Source organism: Staurois parvus, unplaced genomic scaffold (assembly GCF_062004578.1).
Source record: "Staurois parvus isolate SC_StPar_1 unplaced genomic scaffold, SC_StPar_1.0 ptg000225l, whole genome shotgun sequence".
In the NCBI taxonomy this organism is placed as follows: domain Eukaryota; kingdom Metazoa; phylum Chordata; class Amphibia; order Anura; family Ranidae; genus Staurois; species Staurois parvus.
In genome coordinates, this window is record NW_028318021.1 from 3,974,644 (window position 1) to 3,994,795 (window position 20,152).

At 41.1% G+C, this 20,152-nt stretch overlaps 1 long non-coding RNA gene across 2 annotated transcripts in view; it reads right to left on the bottom strand.

Annotated features, from left to right (window-relative positions):
• LOC149460577 (uncharacterized) overlaps nt 1-20,152 on the bottom strand; it is a 650,812-nt gene that overhangs the window by 625,139 nt on the left and 5,521 nt on the right. The window lies entirely within an intron of this gene.

The following is a 20,152-nucleotide window of genomic DNA, read 5'->3' on the forward strand; positions in this document are numbered from 1 at the left end:
TAGGCATGTTTAGCGCTTGAGCATTAATTCATCCTAATGGCCAGAATAAAATTTTATTCTGGCCAATGAAATGAGTTAACACCCAAGTGCTTGACGCACCTTAAAGCGTTATACACATTTACAGACATCAAGCATTTTTCTGCCAAAACACTACTGCCAAGAGGAAAGGTGTCCAGCAGAGATGTCCAAACGTCCATTATGCATGAGGCACTTTGTTTTGATGCAATTTGAATGTATTTAGATGATTTAGCCACCCCACAACCAGCCATTGCGACTAAATGGCTGTGGGTTTGTTTTACTAAAGCTGGAGAGTGCAAAATCAGGCTCACTTTTGCATAGAGGCCAATCAGCTTCTAACCTCGGCTTGTTCAATTTAGCTTTTTGCAATAAAACCTGGAAGCTGATTGGTTTCTGTGCAGAAGTGAGCCTGATTTTGCACTCTCCAGCTTTAGTAAATAAACAATTCTATGTTACACCTCTGACATTATGTAGATGTTGATAGTGAGTATATACTGTATGTGCCAGGTTTGCCCACAATACCTGTCATTAGACAGCGCAGATCACAGGCAAAATCAAAAGAGCCAATCAGAGTGGTTCTGTGCCTTGTGGTCATTGTAAACCAATCACAAATGGTAAACACAAGTATTAACACTGCAGCAGCCCTCCCCTATCTCCTACTGATTACGTTCCCTGTTGCTATGAATTAAAGGAAATACTGAATTAAAGGAAATACTGAATTGTGCTACCTCTAAGAATGACCTGCCCTGTGTAAGGGATATAGCAAAGCCCTAAAGTAGTGCAAACACAACTATGGTGAGCTATAAAGGAGGAACGGAAGCTGGTGTGTATTTATGTATTCATGTAATGATGTAGTAATGATTCTTTTGCAGAAATTGTGGAAATTACTAATAATAGGTGAAGAGATTAATGATTCATTGAAAGCATGTTAAAGTGGTTGTACAAGTAAAGGATTTTTGCATTCTCTGCATCAAGATAAAAAAACCTTTTAATAGTAGCACCCCCTAGCCTGCCCCCCAAATACTCACCTGAGCCCAATCTCGGTTCAGCACTATGCACATCTGCAGCAGCTCCCTCCCCTGCATTTTTTCCTTTTATTGTGTTCCTGGGTTCTCTCATCCACTCACTCACACATACCAACCCATAAATCCAACGTTGTCCCGCTGCAGTCCACTGTTCAAGTAAAATACACCGGGTCCTGCACCGCCATCTTGGTCCTCCTTGGCTGGCTGCCTCTTCTGTGTAAAGAGAGCTAGCTACCAATGACGCAACTGGCCCCTCCTACTAATACCACCAAAAGAAAGCCCTGTCTCAAAAAAATGATAACAAATGAATCTGGGTAAATGGCCGAGTAATTGTCAGTCAAACTATCACATCGGCCTAGAGCGAAAGAGAAGTAATATGTTGGCTATATGGTGGATAAACTGAAGATTCAACTGGACTTTAAAAATACATAGAAAGCTAGTTTGAAAGCAAACATACAGTTGTGTTCAAAATAATAGCAGTGTGTTGAAAAAAGTGAATAAAGCTCAAAATCCTTCTAATAGCTTTTATTTCCATACACACAAATGCATCATTGGGAACACTACACATTCTATTCCAAATCAAAACATAAAGAAAAATATATCAAATTTGTGTTCTAAAAAAATTGAAGAAAAGTGAATATTAGACTGTTCAAAAAAATAGCAGTGTTTGTATTCTTCTTTACAAACTCAAACATTCACTATATAAACTGAAAAATGTTTGAAGATTTTGCTTTCCTTTGAATCACTTAATGAATATTTAGTTGTATAAGCACTGTTTCTGAGAACTGCTGTACATCTGTGTTGCATGGAGTCAACCAACTTCTGGCACCTGAGAACAGGTATTCCAGCCCAGGATGATTGGACTACATTCCACAGTTCTTCTCTATTTCTTGGTTTTGCCTCAGAAACTGCATTTTTTTATGTCACCCCACAAGTTTTCTATTGGATTAAGATCCGGGGATTGGGCTGGCCACTCCATAACATCAATCTTGTTGGTCTGGAACCAAGATGTTGCACATTTACTGGTGTGTTTGGGGTCGTTGTCTTGTTGGAACACCCATTTCAAGGGCATTTCCTCTTCAGCATAAGGAAGCATGACGTCTTCAAGTATTGTGATGTATTCAAACTGATCCATGATCCCTGGTATGCGATAAATAGGCCCAACACCGTAGTATGAGAAACATCCCCATATCATGATGCTTGTGCAACCATGCTTCACTGTCTTCACAGTGTACTGTGGCTTGAATTCAGTGTTTGGGGGTCGTCTGACAAACTGTCTCCGGCCACTAGACCCAAAAAGAACAATCTTACTTTCATCAGTCCACAAAATGTTGCGCCATTTCTCTTTAGGCCAGTCATTGTGCTCTTTGGCAAATTGTAACCTCTTCAGCACATGTCTTTTTTTCAACAGTGGGACTTTGCGGGGGCTTCTTGCAGATAGCTTGGCTTCACATAGGCGTCTTCTAATTGTAACAGTACTCACAGGTAACTTTACACCTTCTTTCATCTTCCTGGAGCTGATTGTTGGCTGAGTCCTTGCCATTTTGGCTATTCTTCTATCCATTCGAATGGTAGTTTTTCGCTTTCTTCCACGTCTTTCAGGTTTTGGTTGCCATTTTAAAGTATTTGCGATCATTTTAGCTGAGCAGCCTATCATTTTCTGCACTTCTTTATATGTTTTCCCCTCTCCAATCAACTTTTTAATCAAGGTACGCTGTTCTTCTGAACAATGTCTGGAACGAACCATTTTCCTCAGAATTTCAGAGAGAAATGTACTGTAACCAACATGTACAACATTTGCTGCCTTCCTTCCTTAAATAAGGGCAATAATTGCCACCTGTTTTTCAAAGAATGAATGACCTCACTAATAGAACTCCACACTGCTATTATTTTGAACATGCCCCTTTCAATTAGTGATTCAATTACACAGAATCAGCAGCATGCATGTCATCACTGTTGGGTCTGTTGGATTTCTATGACTCTACTACACCTGCTAGTAAATTATTTGCCATGTAGAAATATCATTTCTACCAAAAACAGTGATTGATCAGGTTAGTGATATCTGACTGCTATTATTTTGAACACAACTGTAGCTCTGTCTTTTAGTCATGATTTACTTTTTTTGTTTGTATTGGTATGACACAAAAAATGGAGAAACAAAAAGCCAAATCTAATACATTCCACACAAAACCCCAAAAATGGACTGGACAAAATTAATGACACCTTCTCAAAATTGTACGAAATAATTGCATTCCAAGTTTGTGATGCTCCTGTAATTTGTAATTAAACTCACCTGTACCAGTTAACAATATGTAAATCACACCGGCAACCAGTTAAAATAGTGAAAAATGTACACAACCTTTCTGTTGTGTGTCTCTGTGTGCCACATGGCGCATGGAGAAGTGAAAGAGCACCAAAGAATTGTCTGAGGATTTGAGGACAAAAATTGTGGAAAAGCATGGACAATCTCAAGGTTACAAGCCCATCTTCAGAGATCTTAATGTTCCTGTGTCCACTGCGCGCAACATTGTCAACAAGTTTACAGCCCATGGCACTGCAGCTAATCTCCCTGGACATGGATAAAAGAGAAACTTTGATCAAAGATTGCAACAAAGGATTGTTCGAATTGTGGCTAAAGAGCCTCGATTAACTTCCAGTCAAATTCAAGCTGACCTTCAATCACAAGGTACAACTGTGTCAGGTCACACTATCGGAATGAAAGGGACGCTATAGTAGGAGACCCAGGAGGACCCCACTGCTGACAGAGAAACAAAAAAGCCAGATTGGAATTTTCCAAAACTTACCTGAGGAAGCCAAAATCCTTTTGGGAGAATGCCATAGACAGATGAAACAAAATTACAGCTTTTTGGTAAAGCCCATCATTCTACTGTTTTCAGAAAAAGAAATGAGACCATTAAAGAAAAGAACACAGTCCTTACTGTTAAACATGGTGGAGGTTCACTGATGTTTTGGGGTTGCTTTGCTGCTTCAGGCACTTGATGTCTTGACTGTGTACATAGCATTATGAAATCTGAAGACTACTGAAGAATTCTGGGGTGAAATGTAGGGCCCAGTGTCAGAAAGTTGGGTCTCCATTAGAAGTCATGGGTCTTACAGCAGGACAATGACCCAAAGCACACGTCAAAGAGCACCCAGAAATGGTTTCAGACAAAGCGCTGGAGAGTACTGAAGTGGCCAGCAATGAGTCCAGATCTCAGTCCCATAGAGCTCCTGTAGAGAGATCTCAAAACAGCAGTTGGGAAAAGGAACCCTTCCAATCTGAGAGACCTGGAGCAGTTGGCGAAAGAAGAGTGCTCCAAAATTCCAGTAGAGAGGTTTAAGAAACTCATTGATGGTTAAAGGAAGTGATTGATTTCAGTTATTTTTTCCAAGGGGTGTGCTACCAAATATTAAATTGAGGGTGCCAATAATTTTGTCCAGTACATTTTGGCGGTTTTGTGTGGAATGTGTTAGATTTGGCTTTTTGTTTTTCCACTTTTTTGTGTTATACCAATACAAACAAAATAAATACACATGGGAATGCCTAAACATTTGTAATCACAACAATTTTCTGGGTGAAGTGGTGTATTATCTGACAGAAATGCAGGGGTGAAAATATTTTTTGGCCATGACTGTAGCTGTCAAAGAAATCAGGTGTCACAAGATAGTTTCAGAAAAATAAACTGTAAACGAAACAAAAACTATTGACCACATCCTGCCGTGTTACAGTTTCTGCATCTGTTTATCAGCAAAGGCTGAAGATAGACATTGAAATGTAAAGGGAAAACATTTCTTGTCACTAAGCAGATAGAACTTGACACTGAACCTGCAAAATTATTTTATCAAAAGGAATGCATTATGTGATTGGCTGCTTTCATTAAAGCGGAGTTCCACTCACACTGTAAAAAAATAAAAGCAGCTACAAAAACTGTAGCTGCTGACTTTTAAAAAACAGCCACTCACCTGTCCCTCGATCCTGCGGTGTCCTCCCCGCAGCCCGTTTCACCAGCCGTCTGGTGTTAAAGCCACCAGCATCTTCAGTCTGGCTGTGACAGCTTGCAGCTTCACAGCTGGGTGCCCACTGCGCATGCACTTCCTGAATGGCCCTGTAGTCTTCTGGGACCTGTCACGTGTCCCAGAAGAGGAGGGGATCGCAGCGGAAGAGGGAGCGGGTAACTGTCAGATTCGAGTACCCGCTCCCCAATGGTGCCAATCCTTAATGGGGAGCAGGGGACTAGTTTTTGAAGTGGAACTTCCCCTTTTGGGTGGAGCTCCGCTTTAAGGGCCCATTCACATCAGATACAGTGGGATAAAGCAGGATGCATTTTTGACTGCACTCCAGCTGCACAGACAGTGCAAAATCCACATTATCCTATAGGCATATTCAGTGCTGAGACAAGGTCATCTAGCGCCCAGGGTAAAGAAGACAAACTGAACCCCACCCCCCTTCATTATGTATGAGTTTATGATCCACTTGTCAAAATGCCTTATACAAGAATGAGCTCACTGGTGCCACCATCCATATAGAAAAACACTGTGCCCAGGGCAGCCGCCCCTCCTGCCCAAACCTTGTCCTGGCCTTGGACATAGTTCACACCATTGCAGTGCAGTGAAAAAAGCTGCATTTTCTGTACTGCAAATGCACAGAAATATGTGCAAATGAATGTAAAGGCACTGCAACATAGTGTAGCGCACATAAAAGCCCAATGAAAAAAGAAGACGTAAATGACCTCAAAGGAAATGCAAAGCCTAGTAAAAAATGCAAATGCATGTAAAAACGCATGTCAAATGCACGTCACTGTGCATGCAAAGGCAGAAAGTAAACATGCAGTTTATGGTGTAGATGGGCCCTGAAAAGAAAGTCCAAATTTGTGTTGAATTGACCTTAATTATTACTACCACCTCTTCCATAAGGCTAGGTTCACACAAGGTTCACACATTCTGCAGATAGGGCAGCCAATTTGTGAGCAGAGTGCAGCGTGGTGTGTTGGTGGAAGAGATCACACAGTGGGCGAGTAATATGAACAGTATACAGTAAAAGTTCTAACCAGATACAAACAGGCCCAGTGGGTGCACACAGCTGCCGGAGCCACTTACAGAAGGCACAGGAGCAATAGAGTAGCTTCACCAATGCTGACAGCTTCTGCATCGAGCAGCAGGGATGTGTCCTGTCCAGTCTAACCCAAAAGGAAGACTTTCTCATTGTAGATAGAATAGTCTCTGCATTTTCCCTATTTCTCCGGAACCTCCACGTGTCTACTAAAGAATAGCATGTTTTACCTGCAGGTCAGGAACGCACACATTTTTGTGAACCTAGCCTTAAAAATATCTAAAGCTATTTTTTTTTAGATCTGGAAAGAGTAAAGCTGGCCATAGATGCCTAATTTTTTTTCGATCAACCAGAGGACTGATGGAAAAAGAAAATGAACAGAATCCCCCATCCACACAAGTGAAACAGATAAAGGGATCCTGCCTGCTGTGCCATTGTATACTCCTCCGCTTGTAGAATACACTAATCAGTGGGTGCAGCCTGTTCAAGGGGAATGGCCATATAGATGGGTCAAAATTTGGCCTGAGGTATTAAAGTTTATATACTAATACATCATGCCTGTGGGTAGACTTGCTTTATACCTAGTTGCACCACACCAGTTTTCCAAAAATATAGTTAAAGCTGTTGTAAAGTCTAAATCTGTATTTTTATCGCCTAGGCCAGAGGTCTAGGCGATAAAATGTGGCCCTTATGCTTGCCTTTATCCAGCCCTTGGGGAACTATTTCTTCCACTTATATAAGACACTATTCCTCTTACTGACGCCAACAATGGTGTACTATTCCTCCCACTGATACCAATGATGGGGCACTATTCCTCCCACTGATACCAATGATGGGGCACTATTCCTCCCACTGACACCAATGATGGGGCACTATTCCTCCCACTGATACCAATGATGGGGCACTATTCCTCCCACTGATACCAATGATGGGGCACTATTCTCACTGACACCAATGATGGGGCACTATTCCTCCCACAGACACCAATGATGGGGCACTATTCCTCCCACTGATACCAATGATGGGGCACTATTCCTCCCAATGATACCAATGATGGGGCACTATTCCTCCCACTGACACCAATGATGGGACACTATTCCTCCCACAGACACCAATGATGGCGCACTATTCCTCTCACTGATACCAATTATGGGGCATTATGCCTCCCACTGTTACCAATGATGGGGCACTATTCCTCCCAATTATACCAATGATGGGGCACTATTCCTCCCACAGAAACCAATGATGGGGCACTATACCTCTCACTGATACCAATGATGGGTCACTGTTACCCCCACTGACAGCAATGATTAGGCACTATACCTCCCACTGACAGCAATGATTAGGCACTATACCTCCCACTGACAGCAATGATTAGGCACTATACCTCCCACTGACACCAGTTATGGAAATGTTTTACTCCCACTGACCACCAAGCCTATAGCATTGTTTATGCCTACCGATGTCAGGGCATTTTCTACTTCCATTAGCCACAGTATGGCCCCCCTAAAGTTTGTAGGGCAATAAACTGGCCCTTTGTTTCAAAAGTTTTGAGATCCCTGGCCTAGGCAATCAGAGAGGAAGTAATCCCCCTTACCCGCAACCTTCTGGAACACATCACAGGTCCCAGGAGGGTGCAGGACCATGCATACAGCACAGTGCAGGTTGCATATTGGGAAGCCAGCTGTGAAGCCACAAGGAGTCACAGTCGGCTTCCCTTAATAAACATGCCAGCGCAGGGCACCAAAGACCAGAGAAGAGCTGTCCCGGGTGAAGACGGCGCTGGATCCCTGGACCGGTAAATGTCCATTAGATAAAAGTCTGAAGACTTTTAAGACTGAAGATTCACTTTAAAGCAATGTTAGGATTGTTGTTTTTGGGGTGGAAAATAAGTACTACATCCCTTTCCTCAAGAAAATGCTCACATAACCAAAACCCTAGCCATTTGATTTCTGCTTTTGCCAACCTGAACTCTGACCCGCCACTTCAGCAAAGATCACATGATCAGATGCGTAGGCTTTTGGCTATGAAAGCAGCATTGGAGGAACCCTAAGTTGGCCTATTCTCCATGAAGGTAAGTACCATATTTCAGCCATCTTGTGACAATTAAATTACCCATCTCAGAAAGACTGTTAACACTGCTTTAGGTAAATATTCTTGTGTATGTCTGTTACAATTGCTATTTTTGTTATTGTTTTTTTTTTTTACCCTTTAGTGGTCTGCAACAGAAAAAATACACATTTCACCACATGTGCTAATAAGACGTGGAAAGGAACATAGTGTTTTTTGATGAACAAGATAACGAAGTGTTGGTGAGAAGTGTCGGAAGTATGTCTCTAACCACATAACATGTTACTCACCCGTAACCGACTGGAATGTAAATCATAGAGACATTTGCAGCAAACGACTGGGGTGTAACCCCGTGTCCTCAGCGCAAGAGGCGCGGAACGCACAATTAAAGTGTAACAAACAGCTGCCACTTAGAGGTTAGCATGGCAATTATGGTGCGTGAGAACCATGGGAGAAAATATGACCTGCTAACAGTTTTACAAAGACCTGGCGCTGATTCGAAAATGGTTTCCAACTTCCTATGCAATAATTGTATTTTGTGGTTTGTTCACAGCACCTTGTCATCAGCACTTGGCAGAAAACCCACTACTTTTCTTTTGACTCATGCTATCAAAACAAGTGCACAGTTTTTGTTTTCTTCTCATTGGTGACAAAACATTTTTATAACCGAGATTTAAAAAAAAAAAAAAGGGGTTGAGGATACTGCTTACCTTTACTTCTGTTGTAGGTAATGATTTTCACTACATAAGATGGTACAGTTTTTGTTCAACTAAATGTCAAATCTACAGGCAGGACCAACAAACAAAAGACCTAAGCTACAGCAGGTACAGTCAGAAAAACAAAAACTGCTGTGCTAATGCTAGTGATAGGCTGCATTATATATGGGATTTTTTATTTTGTCCAAATTTCTACTATACTATGACTTTTCCAACTTCCCCCAAAAAATTCTGATTTCTCTTCCATGCATCTATGACAACGGTACTCACTTTGTAGATTTATTTTATGGTTGTTTCTCAGCACTACAGCTCATGTTTCTGCAGTGTACACCTGGCCAGGGGCGGACTGACAACTCATGGGGCCCCCGGGCAATAGGGGATCATGGGGCCCCTGTGTCCTTGCCCAAACTCAAAAAAGCCTATGAAAAAGGTACCAGGGCCATCTCATGGGGCCCCCTTCTGACCCCGGGCCCTCGGACAGTGTCTGAGTTTCCAAATGGTCATTCTGCCCCTGCACCTGGCCTAATGAAAAATACTTAAAGTGTTACTAAACCCACAACAATAAAATCAGTCTGTATATGCAGTAGAGTATGCTTGTTATACTCACTGTGGAACCTAAGGGGTCAGTCCTACGTATTCTGTAAAAAGACTGTTTGATCCTGTCTTCTCTGATCCCCCTCTTCTTTCACAGACCCCAATCCATCTGCTGATAGTACAGAGCCCTAGGAGGCACACTGCACATGCTCATTTTGGTGTGTATTGCTAGAGAAGGTGCATGTGATTGGCACAAGGTCAATCAGCACTATCCAGACAGAGGGTCATGCAGCCTCAAAGGACAGTCAGAGGAGAATGAAAACTCCCCCTACAAGATTAACCAGTGCTCCACACAACACTGCTAGAAGTTACAAGACTGCTTTATCCTGCTGATGAGAAGGTATTTAGCAGTTTATATTTATTAAAATAATTGCATTTCCATGTTCTGTGTATGTGGGAGACCAGTAATAGTGAATGCAGGGTCCTGGATTTAGTAACACTTTAAGTAGACTGCTGGACATAAGTCATAAACTCATAGCTGCAACTTGCTCTGAATTACAGCAGCAGATCTTTTTACCCTTAGCTATCATTTTTCTACCTTTTTTTGTTTTTTTTACCATTATCATTACTTTTAGTTTGCATTTATTTTGCTCATTTGATTTTCTAGGTGTCTGTTTATACACAAATCACTGTGCAAATATCTCAAGAATATACCTAATATAGTAATTTCCTTTGATTATCAGCTTAATCTAATGGTCATAACGTGGTATTTTCCTGATCGAGGTATTTCAGGAAATTTCAGCATTTTGGCCACAAGGGGAGCTGACAATTATACGAAATAAACATCTTAGGCAACTTAAAGAGATTACTCTTGATGGTGTAAGACATTCACTTGGTGATTTTTCTTTTTTTTATAAATAGACCCCTTCAAAAATAAGGAAAAAAAAGAAATAAAAAAAAGTTTAAATATAAATGGCTAAAAAAAGGGAGAAAAATAATAGCTAAAGTTTCCCTTTTGGGCTGCTGCTTTGATGCAGAGGTAGTTCCAGCAGACTACTTGAAGAATATGTAAACATTTCATATTCCTGATATGTACTTGTATGAAAAAGTATCCTGTTTTATTTGTATTGCTTTTGTTTTTTGCAAAATCTCTGGTGTCCCTGTCAGTCCCTCTGCTTTCTTGTTAAAAACTGACCACACTAGGCATGAGAGCACAGTGTGATCAGTTCCCTAGCTGTACTGAGAACTCAGTGTGCTCTACTCCAATGATCCAACTTGTGCTGACACCCCCCCCCCCCCCACACACACACACACACACTGAGAAGACCAGTGTGCTCCTGTTTCTCTCTATGCATCTGAGAACAGAGGGTATGTGATCAATTATAGAAAAGGGGGAAAGGGTATTTCTAATGTTTTTTTCATATCTATACACAAATGTTTTATCTTTCATTTCTATTTTAAACTGAATGAGATGTTTTACAAGGTGAGGATTCAAATATACTTTAAACACTCCTTATTGTTTCATTTGAAAATAAATGCCTCTGTTTCATTTATAAATAATTTCATATGCTTTCTATCGGAATTGTAGCTGTAAGACCCCAGTCACACTGGATGCGAATTGGCGTGCAATTTGCATGCCATGCGACTTGAAAATTGCATGCCAAATAGCAGCCTATTGTCTGCAATTAGAGTGGGCATATCGGTACGGGACCGACTTGGTCGGCACGGGCATGTCATCTGACTTTGAAATTGTGTGACTTCACTGTAAGTCTCACAATTTCAAAGTAGGGTTTGATGTGACTAGGGTGTAAACCAAGAATAAAGAACCCTGTGCACTTTGTTCTATGGAAACTATAGAATAAAATGGATACTTTGTATGTACTGTGTATCTACAATAACACTTGAAAAACTAACATTGTAGAAAAAAGTGAGTTTTCTTAGTTTGGTTACATATTTCTGTCTTTCAGTTATGTAAAATATAAATCATTTTTGAAGGGCAATCTTACCAAAGGAAAAAGAGCATACAGGTGTAAGAGCTTAACAGGTTAAAGCAGAACTTCACTCTCTCAAACAACGTGGACTATTTTTAATCCTTTTGCTAGCATTTGTAAATAGATAGGAAAGTATATTATATCTACTTGTTTTAAACTTTTATTTTACATTTCTTCAGTTACTTCCTGGTTTCCATTCCTAGGAAAATGATGCCCTACAACCCAGTATTCATCAGGAGGGGAGGGAGGGTTCTCAGCTCAGGCTATGCCTGAGCTAAAGGGAGATGGATTCCAGGAAGTAAATAATACAGGAATCATCTGCTCTTACTCAAGATGAACACTGCCATAAATGCCATGGGGTGCTTTTCAAAATGATTTCACAGCAAAATAAAGCATAGAGACAAGGATGGATGGGTGAGTTGCTTTGAATATTAAAAATGAATTAAATAGTGTTTTTGGTTTGTGGTGCTTAAATGCAGTGCAGTTCCACATTAAAAAGAACCTGAACTGTGGAAGCTACGTGCAAAAAAGCAAGCAGGGAGAAAAAGACTAGTCAGCAGCTGATCCTTTCCTCATTACAGATTTAGCTGACCCCCTGATGACTGTTGATCTGATCACATATGTAGGAATAATCAAGTAGCAGAGGAGGTATGAATCCAAAGAATGAATAAGGCAGAAGCTGGGAGATCCTTGCATTGCACTTCTCATGTACAACTTCCTCTCCAGCAAAGAGAACAGTGAGCAGAAAACCAGTAACATCACCAAATCTTACTCCAAAATTCCTGAGACTAGCAGTAAAAGGCAGAAGTGCCTTAGATCTCACACTGCAGATATAGAACCATGAGGTTCAAAGCACAATTCCTATGCAAAAGGAGGTGCACTGGTTTTCAGGAGATATTCAAGACAAAAGGAAAATCTTTCAGCGTAGGCTATAACAGCAAATTACATCTTCACCATCGGCCACACAGAGGTGGCATCTGGATAATTTGCTCTGACCAAGCTGTCCCAAAGTGTTTACAGTAATCCTATTCATGGAGTTTTTCTTTTAAAAAAAGTCACACCTATTCACAAAACCTAATCAGAAGAAAGGTATGTCAGTGGCACTTATGCAGGCCATAAACGGGTCGAACATCAGCCGATTTTTTGAACGATAAACGAAAAATTGGTCGTTCATTCGGTCGCTGTTACCACCAACGATTAAAAAAATCGGCCGACTAAATCATAAAGTTCACCCCATAACTTCTGTCCCTTGCAGGTCACGGCTCATGCGCACATTTTTTATCGTTAAAACGATCAGCCGATTTGGCCATCAATGTCGGGAAAATCGGCCGATCGTCCAAATCGGCCGTGAATTTTCCAACATGACCGATAATCTCAAAGTGCAAAAAACCCGAAAAACAGCCAATCAATTAACCCACTAACAGTGCGGACGAAAAATCATCCGATTTTCAAACCGTCTATGGCCGGCATTAGTAAGCCTTCTGAGCTTATTAAATCCAGCAGTACTGTAGAATTTCACACGAACATCTGTCTCTTGTTCTATTATCATAGCTGCTCAAGGACACTCAAATGTTTTCTTTTCTGGAGTTTTCCTTGAAATATGCTATTCGCCATTCCATGTGTCTTTTTAGTCCCCTTTACGAAACTACAGGCACACTCAATACCTATCTAAGCCAAGAGGTATTGCCAAGGGACAGTTACCATGAAAAGCATAGTCTGGTGACAGGAAAGTGAACTTCATGTGATGGGGTTACACACTTCCCTTGGCTGGTAATTCTCTCCAGATGAGTAATGTAACACTTCCAAAGCCCGTCATACACTGACTCATTGCGCGTCTGGAGTTTATACTTCACCCTTTAAACGTACACAAAGGCGACAAAAATAATCTGCTCCAGTAAAAGAACATTCTGTAACTTTGAAAACAGATAACTAAAAATAGTTTCAACGGGAATCTTCACTTTCAGGTTCTTAAAGGCACCGAGTACATGATGCTGCAGATTTAAATCCCGACTCCAGGCTCCCCCTAAGCAGCCAATGACCCCCCACCCCTTCTTGCCCCCAGCATATATTTTATGCTTTTTTGTTTTATAGTTACCTTTTTTGATGTTTTCAGGGCAGTAAAATGATGTGTAGGGTCCTCTTCTTCTTCAGTTCTTTTCCTGGCATTGGGTGGTCCAAAATGGTGCCATGTGATTGTAATGATTAATGAGTGCAGGGTGCTGTAGAGATGCAACCCCCCCTTCCCCTGCCTCCTTTAGGGTCCAGGTCAAGGAAGCCTTTTATGTAGATGGATGTCCTCAGTCTTCCACTGGGTGTATATAACCTGGTAGACTGGAGACATCTAGTGGAGGAAAATAATTACTGCAGAGAGTAGTGCTGGTGAGGAGGTGAGTACTGCAGCGTTAGCTACTTTTTTATTTTTGAAACTTCCTAGGGGACCACATTAAAAATAAAACTTTAGCCTAGAGTTGAACTTTAGGCAAACTGCATTCCTACAATTTATGGATCACTACAAGTACCAGCATGCCTTGTCTCACTGATTGATTGATTGATTGATTGATTGATTAGCCAGGACAATTTTAGATAGTTTTGCTTTATGTTCCATTGGGAGAAAACCCACTACTATTGTTACAGCAAATTAATATGCATCACTACACATGAAGAGTTACTAGTCTGGACAAAAAAAAAAGGGAATTCTCTCTAGTACTTCTCTCCAACGTCTCAGGATTTCCAGGGACACCTGCTGGTAAAATCTGGTGGTACAGCTAAAAATGAAAGCGCACCTCCTGCCAAACAGTACAAGCCTGAAACACATACAATACACAGAAAACATATTTCCTGCCAAAAATGTGTAAAGTATTGTGCATACTGCTAGTTTGTTCTCACCCCAGCTTTGTTGTAGTATAGCATACGAAGGGTAACAGCTATTTGCAGATACACTGAGATCTAACAACTTTTTGAAAATCTCTGCACAAGTTGGCCAGTCCCTCTATGAGAAAAGGGAATATCCTGGTGTCTATGTATTGTGGTGGGTTGCAGTGTTTTTGAGAACAGGCAAGATAGCTCTCAATATGCCTGTAATTCTCCTGGAGACTCCTGCCTGTTTATAGATAGCCAAATATCTCAGACTGCATTCGCACAAGCATTTAGCCATGCTGCAAATCCCAGCAGAAATAATCTACAAATTCCTCTAGCTGTAGATGACAGCTGTGTGCAGATAGCTGTAGCCACTGAGCCCATACAGTTCAATGACAGGCGGTCAATGCCCGCAGCTGTTCATGACTGTTTGCCCAGCCAAAGTGATCATGGCTGAACTCAAACAAAGTCCATCAAACCATGATCATCCCTAGGTTATCATAACATATCATAACATATGCAACTGCCAATAGCCTGTCATTGCACTATCCACACACAGCTGGCAATCCCAGGCAGAGGAATTTGTAGATTCTTGCTGATGGGATTTGCAGCATGGCAATGACAATGATCCAAAACACACATCTAACGCCACTGTTGCATTTCAGAAGAACAGGGTGAAAGTGATTCAGTGGCCAAGTATGTCTCCTAATCTGAACCCAATTGAACACCTATGGGGAATTCTGATGTTGAGCATCATTCTCCATCCAGCATCCTGGCTCCAACAGAGGTCGTTCTTGAAGAATGGAAAAAGACAGATGCTGCAATATGTCACCAACATGTTCATTCCATACCTAGAAGACTTGGTGCTGTGCTCACAAATCATGGAGGTCATACAAAATACTAGATGGAGTAGTTTTTGTTGTGGGGTGTATTCATTTTTGCATCAACTAATTTGAGTAAAGTTGAAGATTTTGTAATCCAAGTTATATTATTAACCTTATTTTCATGTAATGAGCTAAAAAATGTTCTATAAATCTCAGTTTTACCAAACTTTGTAAATTGTTCTTGTGTTCATTGAGATATTGATTAAAATCTTACTTTTCACAAGGGATGCACTCATTTATGCTGAGCACTGAATATATATATTCACTTTTTTTTAAATTTTGTTATATTGCTGTCTGTTACTATAGTTGTTTAAATTCATTTTTTTTCTCATTAATCTACACTCAGTACCCCATACTGTCAAAGTGAAAGCAGAATATTAGAAATGTCTGTGCATTTATTAAAAATAATAAGCAGAAATTTAGCTCAGCCTCTCCTTTCTCTTGATCGTATATGATATTTGTACACCTTGACTGGAGTCTTGGAAAGGCACACACCTCTCTATAAAAGGCCTTGCAGCTGACAATGCATACTGCATCAGAATAGAAAGCCATGAGCTCAAAGGAACTATCTGTAGAGCTCAGAGACAGGATTATTGCAAGGCACAGATCTGGGGGAGGCTACAAAAAAATTCTGCTGCACTGAAAGTTCCCAAGAGCACAGTGGTCTCCATGATTCTCAAATGGAAGAAGTTTGGCACAACCAGGACTCTTCCAACAGCTGGTTGCCAAGCCAAACTGAGCAATTGGGGGGAGAAGGACCTTAGTAAGAGAGGTGACCAAAAACCTGATGATCGCTTTGACTGAGCTCCAGAGATCCTGTGTGGAGATGGAACAAAGTTCCAGAAGGACAACCATGAAAGCAGCCCACCACTGATCTGAGCTTTATGGCAGAGTGACTAGACAGAAGCCTCTCCACAGTGCAAGAAACATGAAAGTCCACTTGGAGTTTCCAGAAACAAACCCAGCATAAGATGCCAGCACTGGCGAGGGACATGGACCATTGAAGGAAAGGTAAGTTTAGCTTTGCATTTTTTAACATTTATAACATGTTTGGAGCAGGGGCGGATTGACAACTCATGGGGCCCCCGGGCAATAGGGGATCATGGGGCCCCTGTGTCCTTGCCCACACTCAAAAAAGCCTATAAAAAAGGTACCAGGGGCATTTCTTGGGACCCCCTACTGACTCCTGGCCCTTGGGCAGTGCCCAAGTGCTTGAATGGTCAGTGCACCCCAGATTTGGAGATACTTGTTGCTTCTCACTAATCTGGCTTGCTGCTTTGCTGTGAACAGTCCTGAATAGAAGGAGATGAAATTGTTCACACACAGCACCAGCATGTGTTTTTAGCTGCGTCCCTTGTCTGCATGCTTGTACCTATCCAGCAACTCTGAAACTATTTACAGACAGAGATAGACAGGTAGCCAAAATTTTAAGGACGCCAAGTAATGACAATGTTTCCCTCAATACAAGTATAACGTGAACCAGGCAGGGGAAAGTAGCAGCTTCACTTGTCCACTGTCTCCAGCTGCACATACTCATCTACCCTTTACTGCCGTGCCACTCTGCTCAGTTAGCGGTAGTGCCACATGGTTCTGGTGGGAGCTTACATAGTGCCAGGAACTCTCTCTTTGCCCTCCATCATCTTTATAATATCATCCTTTATTTGGGTATAGAACTGACTTTTAGAGACCGCAGAATGTGGGACGTGTGTGCTCTCCAGACTGCGGTAGTATCATACAAATAACAACTTGTACCAGCTGTTTGTGGTCACGACACTAGCAAATGATGATGTATGATGATTTTATCCAACAATAGTTCTTCCTCCAGTCACTTAAAAAAATTAATTCTGCAGTACACAAGAACTTTATGTTTAAAAGGCAAAAAAATAGATACCAGATTTAATGACTGATTTAATGTTCCTCCAGGCTCTGTACAGCAACAAGTCCCACCATTTCCCACCACCATCTCTTATGTGTCTGTAGGAGTTCTATTAAAGCTGAACTCCTGAATAAGCAAATGTTGTCTAAATACAAGAACCGTGTGTATTGCTAGTTGAATCTTGGTGTGCTTTGTGTATTTCTTCCAAATCTGTGTAGTAATTCAGTCTGAAACTTTGCTTCTGTGCAGGAACTTCCTGTAACAAAGACCGGTCACTGCTGCTCCGTCCTTGTGCAGCGTGTCTGGTCTTGTCTCCGCCCCCTCCTGTAGTTTTCTGCAGGCAGACTGTAGTGGGAGCCTGATCACTGCATAGGCTATATACAGCCCAGTGATGTCTCTGCTATTGTTTCAATATAATATTTGGGTTTGCAAAGGCATTTTGTGGCAACAAAATGAATTCATGTAGTTAGCAGCTTTTGAGGAATATTTATAAATGAATGTTTTTGCCCAGAGCCACTTCTTTGCTCAGATCACTAAAAGCTACAATCCCCCTTTGCAGATTGACAACCACATTATATACCCTAATTCCAATCCAGCAGCCACACCTTTGACCCCCCCCCCCCCATCCCTAAACTGGAATGGTCTTTTGCTCTCTATTGGGTGAAAGAAGCACCTACTGGAAAAATCACCAAGTAAAAGCTTTAAATCACATACAAATAATTGATAGAATAATAATAGAAATGTGTATGTATGTAATGTTTATTAACTACACATAAAAAAAGAAGTCAGCAGGATGTAAATATAAATTTGTCATTACATAAGCAAGCTATGTTTTCTTCTTTGAAGTGCTATGCAGTGGTTGTGTTTTACTGCTCCTCCTCTCAATGCAAGTCTATGTGCATGCTAAATGACTGACACCTGTATCCACTATGCACTACTATGACTACACTGTGAACTTTGCTGCACTTCAAACCTTGGAACCTTACTTTTTGGGGGCTCTGTGTTTGAAATGAGTATCGGAGCAGCATTAGACACTTGACAGCGTTACCAAGGTCTGCCTAGGTGGCTGCAGTTGGATTTTCATACCCACACACACAGGGCTGTACCGCCAATAAGGCCAGTTGGGGCAGCTGCCATATAGGCACAGTGGAGGGAACACTGAGTATGGAGTGTCTATACCAGACAATTAATGCTTAGTGAAGCTCAGTAACCATGGGCCTGCCTAAGGTGGCCATTTTTGCTACAGGGAAGTGGAAAAAATGGCTGCCTTGACCAGATTCAGTGGCATCTGACTTCAGCATGGCTCTGTACACACATACTAGGGCCAATTTAAACAGGAGCCTGTTAACCTACCAGGATGTCTTTGAAAAGTGAAAGTAAACCCATGCAAACAAAGGGAGTACATGCAAACTCCATGTAGATAGTGTCCTGGCTGGGACTCAAAGGACCCCAGTGCTGCAAGCATAAGCGCTAATCCCTAAACACTATGCCATCTAACATTTTATCTAACTTATATAGCAAAAGGAAATTGCAATGGGGCAGTGACAGCTCCCTGTCAGGCAAATGTAAAAATTGCTACATTTGCTAAATTGCAAATGTATACATTGCTACAATAGAAATATAGAAGGGCAAGCATGTAAAACTGTTTATTTTATTTTTTATTATTACAGGTACTTATATAGCGCCATCAATTTACTCAGCGCTTTACATATTTATTGTACATTTGCATCAGTCCCTAACCCTCAAGGGGTGTACAATCTGAGGTCCCTATCTCACACATACTAGGGCCAATTTAGACAGGATCCAATTAACCTACCAGCATGTCTTTGGAGTGTGGGAGGAAACTGGAGTACCCAGAGGAAACCCATGCAGGTACAGGGAGAACATGCAAACTCCAGGCAGGTGGTGCCATGGCTGGGATTTGAAACAAGGACCAGGTAGAAGTGCTAACCATTTAGCCACTGTGCTGCCCATGTTAAGGCTGAACAAATATTGTCTGAATACAAAAGTTATTGATATTTCTTCCTTGAATCTTGGTGTGCTTTATGTACTTTTTCCAGATTTGTGCACTAATCAAGTGTGAAACCTTGCCTCTGTGCAGGAACGTCCGGTAATAAAGACCGGTCACTGTTGCTCTTTCTCCATTTGAAGGATGACCAGTCTTGTCTCCGCCCCCTCCTGTAGTTTTCTGCAGGCAGCCTGTAGTGGGTGGAGTTGCTGTACCCCCCCCCCCCCCCCAGCTCTGCTCTCTGCACAGGCTATGTACAAAATAGTGATGACGTCACTGCGACAATTACAAGGTAATACTTATATTTGCAAAGACATTTGGTGCACATAAAGTGGATTTATATCCTTTGTAAGTATAAAGGAAAATATTTAAATAATCATTTTTTATGCCTGGAGTTCAGCTTTAAAGTTGTATCAAATGTAAATTTAAAGTAAACATTGCAAAAAAAACACAAAAAAAACTAAATATATTCTCATCCAAAAAACAATGTACTTTACTTATAAACTAGACCCCACACTTCCTTGTGAAAAAGAAGGTAGGGAATGTCATATACAGTATATATATACCACAAGGTGCTGCCATCCTTGTATTGTTCTAGAAGATATATGACATTCATTAGTAAAGAGAAGGGAGTTATCCTGTAATACATATAAAATAGTCAATTGTAAAGTAAGTAAATAAATAAATAAATAGATGAAAATGGATGGGGGGAAAATTGGAACAATCTACTCATATTTGGAAAATATTCTGACTAATCTCACTAAGTCTAGAGCCTTATGAGATCACAAGAATAATGACATTCCTGCCAAAACAAATGGGGAAAATGTGTGTGTTACTCAATTTGCATGGGGAGTCTTAGCATCACTGATGCGCGAGGTCCTGCGTAATTCCTATCAATGCTGTCAATGTCATAGGGAATTAAGTAAGCCCCTGTCATTGTAAATGTTAACATGCCTTTAGGTCCAAAAATAACATTTATTTTACAGGTGGAGGTGGCTGTGTAGCCTCACTTCTCATATGGATAATGTATTCTGTAATGTATTTTAAAGCAGATCTTCATCCTCAATTGATGTTGCCTCCACTCCCCCCCCCCCCCCCCACTGTGTAAACTGGACTTTTTATTT